The sequence below is a fragment of the Crocodylus porosus genome, unplaced genomic scaffold (assembly GCF_001723895.1).
Source record: "Crocodylus porosus isolate Cpor-Errol unplaced genomic scaffold, CroPor_comp1, whole genome shotgun sequence".
Classification (NCBI taxonomy): domain Eukaryota; kingdom Metazoa; phylum Chordata; order Crocodylia; family Crocodylidae; genus Crocodylus; species Crocodylus porosus.
In genome coordinates this window covers 693,324-698,421 of record NW_017728935.1, presented here as the reverse complement: position 1 = coordinate 698,421, position 5,098 = coordinate 693,324, and the positions used below count along the sequence as shown (strand labels likewise).

Below are 5,098 nucleotides of genomic sequence, written 5' to 3'. Positions count from 1 at the left end.
CTCCCTGCTGGGCCCCCCTCGGGCCCCGGGGGAGGCACACCTGGGCCACGGGTTAGTGAGGAACTAGTTAGGGAGCTTCTGGAGGGACTGGACGTATTCAAGTCAGCCGGTCCAGATGATCTCCACCCTAGAGTACTAAAGGAATTGGCCGAGGTCATTGCAGGACCCCTGGCCCAGCTGTACGAGCACTCGTGGGGCTTTGGTGTGGGGCCAGAGGACTGGAAGAGGCCAACGTGGCTCCCACCTTCAAAAAGGGGAAGAAGGAGGACCTGGGGAACTATAGGCCAGTTAGTCTTACTTTGATCCTAGGCAAGCTGCTCGAGAAAATTATGCTGGCACACATCCATGAGGGGCCAGCAGGGGACTTCATGCTCAGGGCAACCACCACGGGTTCATCAGCGGCAGGTCCTGTCAGACCAACCTGGCGGCCTTCTACGACCAGGTCACCAAACCCTCAGACGCAGGGGGAGCAGTCGACATCGTCTTCCTGGACTTTTGGAGGCCTTCGACACTGTCTCTCACCCCGTTCTCATTAAGAAACTGGGGGCTGCGGTGTCGACCCCACACAGTCAGATGTGTCGCCAACCGGCGGGAGGGCCGCACCCAGAGAGCGGTGATGGACGGGTCATGTGTGCCCTGGGGGGATGTTGGCAGTGGGGTCCCCCAGGGCTCGGTCCTCGGGCCCGCCCTGTTCAACATCTTCATCAGAGACTTGGGAATGGGGGAAAAAAGCACCTGTTCAAATTTGCTGATGACACTAAGATGTGGGGGGACGTGGGCACGCTGGAAGGGAGGAATAGGCTGCAATCAGACCTAGACAGGCTACAGGGGTGGGCGGATGAGAACAGGATGGGATTCAACACCGACAAGTGCAAGGTGCTGCGCCTGGGGAGGATGAACCGGCACCATCCCTACAGGCTGGGGACTCCCTTCTCGGCAGGGCAGAGGCAGAAAAGGATCTTGGAGTCATCACTGATGCCACAATGAACACGGGCCGGCAGCGTGGGGACGCGGTCAGGAAGGCCACCCGCACCTTGTCGTGTATCTCGAGCAGGTCCGGGGTGGTGACCCTCCCCCTCGATGCGGCACTGGTCAGGCCGCAGCGGAAGTACTGCATCCGGCTCTGGGCGCCGCACTTCAGGAGGGACGTGGACAGCATGGAGAGGGTCCAGAGGAGGCCACTCGCATGGTCGGGGGCAGCAGGGCAGGCCCTACGAGGAGAGGCGACGGGACCTGAACCTGTTCAGCCTCCACAAGAGGAGGCCGAGGGGGGATCTAGTGGCCTGTTACAAACTAGTCAGGGGGGACCAGCAGGCACTGGGGGGTCCCTGTTTCCCCGAGCACCGCCAGGAGTGACCAGGAATAACGGTCACAAGCTGGCAGAGGGGAGATTCAGATTAGACATCAGGAGGCGCGACTTCACGGTCAGGGCGGCTAGGGTCTGGAACCAACTTCCAAGAGAAGTGGTGCAGGCTCCTACCCTGGGGGGGTTTAAGAGGAGGTTAGATGAACACCTTGCTGGGGTCATTTGACCCCAGTACTCTTTCCTGCCATGGCAGGGGGCCAGACTCGATGATCTGCTGAGGTCCCTTCCGACCCTAGAAACTACGAAAGCCCTTGTCGGTAACAGATGTTCCTGTGCTACCTTTAGCACACACGGGTCATCTCAGGCAGCAGGTTCCAGTACTGCAAGGGCTGCCCATTTCCCCTGTGCCTACATGCAGCTACAAAGCACCACGTCCGTGCTGCCTCTTAAGTGCATGGGAGTAGGGGGTTTGTGGCTGTCATCTAAGGCCAACTCAGCTGCACAACGGCATGCGCGTACTAGCGTCCCGGAGCAATTTAGCCCACCAAAGGGAACAGCTTGAGTTCGCTGCTCTTGCCTACGAGGCTTGCGCCCGGCTACGAACATTGGCTACAGACAATGAATGAATGGGAGGGTCTGGAGGAGCACAAATGGACTGTGTTCATCAAAACCAAAGATGAAAAAGGCCTATTGAGGCCTCTTCCCCCCCAGGGGCCAAGGCAGGATTTCTCCCTACAGTACATTCTTGAGAACTGGTTTGATGCGCCTTGAGCATTGATGCAACGAGCATTTCCCATGGGGCGCGATGCCGTGGTCGAACAGATTTCCAAGCGGGTTCTTTCCTCAGGGCCAAGCACCAGTTCTCCCCCTCCCCTGCTGTCTACTATGCCTCCCAGTAAACCCACTACAATTTCTTTGCATCTCTCCACTTCTTTGCAACTTCCAGCACTGGTTGGTAGTTACACCCAGCATTGTGCAGCCCAGGTCTACTTAATGCAGCCATAAACACCCATCCTTCCAGCCACTACTCTTTTCATTTGCTCTTCTGTGCACCACCGGCATTTCAAACATAGCACCGAGGCTTCCTGCTTCAGGAGTTTCAGACATCAGTGAGGCACTGGGAGATTCCCCACAAACACAGCAAAGGTACCTCACCATCCTCCTTCAAACCCCTTCTTCGCAGGGACACCTACAAAAAACCTCACGGTTAAGTTTACCAAGGCTGCTGCATCCTTGTCTGCTCCACTGCCCGTATCCGCCTGTTCTCCCTTGTCTTAAGACTTAAATGGTAAAGTCCCTCAGGCTTTACAATGATCATTGTCCCCTTCTGTCTTTTTGTGCTATGTTTTCACGGCACCTCGCACGATAGGCTCCAGGGCCATCCCTGGGGTGCCCAGTTACTACAATAGAAACGCTGAGGTGAGAAGAGCGAAGGTGCTGGTAGGTGGTGCTCAAAGAATATGTGACGTGACCCCCAGTTTTGCAGGAGCCGGAGAATACTCTGCACTGCAAAGGCACAAAGGAAGCTATGTCCCACTCTCACAAGAAGGCTCTCTTGTATGACAAAGGCCCAATCCGTGCTTGGAGACTTAAAGCCTTGCAAGTGAAATCTTGCTTCTGCTGAAGAGAGACAACAAGACCCTCTTTGAAAGCAATGTTGTCCGGAGGATCGGGTTCTAAGTATTGTGTCTAATCTAACAGCTAGCAGCAGGCAGGAGAGACCCAAACTGCGCTGGCCTCCAGTTTTGGTGACGGCACCGCAGGTTCGAATCCTAGCAGGGCCGACCTAGCCAGTCATCTTCCCTCGGTATAGGAGGTACTCTGCTGGGTGGATCTTTTCACAGGAAGCCTTTACGTTCTAGGCACCACGAGAAAGAGAGCCATTCACACTGACTTATGCTGGCCCCCAGTTAACTCTACATGAACAGTGGTATTTTTCCAGTGCCACCAGCTTACAGGATTTTAACCACAAGTCTTACGATATCTGGTACTTTTCTCAGATCCTGGAGACATGCGATCATGTGAGAATTTCAGCCTTCATTCAGATAAAAAAGGAAGTCTCTAGCCTTTCTGCTAGAAGATAAGAGCTTGAAAACGTGATGCCTAAAACCAACAAACAGAAAGACCAAAAGTACATTCTATAAAGCAATGCAATTTAAATTCATCTCATGGCGTTTGGGGACCGAGGCAAGATTTTTGAACTTCTGGAACCAGCAATTCGGAGATCCTGGGCCTAAATCACTGGAAGTAGACGCTTTCCTAGATAACTGAAGGTCAGAGCCACATGTTGCTGCCATGGCAGCCTCACCATAGACACAGAACAAGGTCCTGGCAACTGAACTTACACTCACGGCTTCACAACATGCACATTTAGAGGAAAAGAAAAACGTGCCCGGAGATCAAGCACCAGCGTGTTCCAACCTCCCTCCATCCAACACACAGAAGCCATTCGGGCTACGCGCCTATATTACATTCCTTATTTTGCCAGACAATATTCGCAGGGTCTGCTTTTTCTCTCCTGCAGACTGGCAAAACGCAAGACAAATATTTTCAGATTAAAAACGATAGGAAGGCCACCAGCTTAAAGATCACCAAAGAACAGCTCCAAAGTGCAAAAGCCACTTTTTGCGGTTGCATGCAGCCGGGGTGCATGATCAAGCCCCTGGGTGGCTTAGACGTGGAACGCGCAAGCACCTCTCCTTGGTGCTATTAGTGCAGACCCTCTCAGAGATGCTGTTAATTCTGCCACCTTTGTAGTAAAGGGCAGTACCGGACAGCACAGGCGGTCCCCTGCAAACACAGAGACCCTCAAAACAGCTAGGCCACATCAGCTTGCTAGCTCCTACCTTGGGACTGCAGAAGACCCCTTTTTCTTTCCCTCCCGAGGTTCTGTGCATGTGGAAATACTGAAGTTTATGTTAGGATATGCAAATGCATACTTCTAGAGTGTTTTCCTAGTGCATTAGTTCATAAATGACTCGGACCATTCTCAGGTTTCACAAGGCACAGGTCCTCTCACAGGGACCTTCCCTGCCTGACTCCCTACCTCAGCCCTGCTTCTTCTTCTGCAGAAAGTGCACCCGGAGCAGCAGAGGTGGGAATAGACAAGCCAAGAGCAGCTTTTTCTGTTGCTGTTTCCATTTTGGCATTTTCAACTGATTCACTGCTTGCAACCTTTCTCCTCTCCCCTTCCATCACTTCACTTCTGTCCCATTCCTGGTCAAGAAATGATGAATGTTGAAGAGGCACTGGAGAAACACCTTCCCCCCTGCAACACAGCCTTGTGGTTTTGCAAGCAAGCATGGTCATGAAGCCTGGTGCCCAGAGGCAGGTTGTCTAAAGGACCACTCCAGGCTTGGTGAGGAGGACCACATTGGAAATTTCACTCCCCCGGCACAACGCAACTCCCCACAGGAACAGCAAAGTTGTCTGTGGAGCAAAACGAACCTGCCTGCCGGCCTGAGACAGTGGAGCAAAATGCCCTAGGTACTAAGGACTATCATACTCATTTTCCACTCCAATCCTGCATGTATTTCTCAGCCTTGCCTTCTCCGCGGTAAGATGAGGACAATATGGATGCGAAAGAGTGAAAAAATAAACCACCAACCAGCCCAACCAAGTCAAAATACCCCCTTGCACTAGCTTCTCCCCCCTAGAGAATATCCAGAATATCATCTTAGAAGGCATAAACCACTAAACTCACAGAGGACTACAGCGCAGGAGGGCACGTCACCATACTGTTACGATCCTGTCTTCTTCAATGCATGTTCCCAGGATTTGCCAGGCAGGCTC

At 53.1% G+C, this 5,098-nt stretch overlaps 1 protein-coding gene across 2 annotated transcripts in view; it reads right to left on the bottom strand.

Annotated features, from left to right (window-relative positions):
- The window catches only part of SLC45A3 (solute carrier family 45 member 3), a 38,919-nt gene that overhangs the window by 22,842 nt on the left and 10,979 nt on the right, over window positions 1-5,098 (bottom strand). Inside the window, exon 1 of one of the 2 annotated variants that reach the window (XM_019546551.1) lies at window positions 4,754-4,765. The exons of the other annotated variant lie outside the window; for it this stretch is intronic. The gene's annotated coding sequence lies outside the window, so the exon portion shown is untranslated. Of the gene's footprint in view, window positions 1-4,753; window positions 4,766-5,098 lie in introns of those variants that run through there. 2 annotated transcript variants of the gene reach the window in all.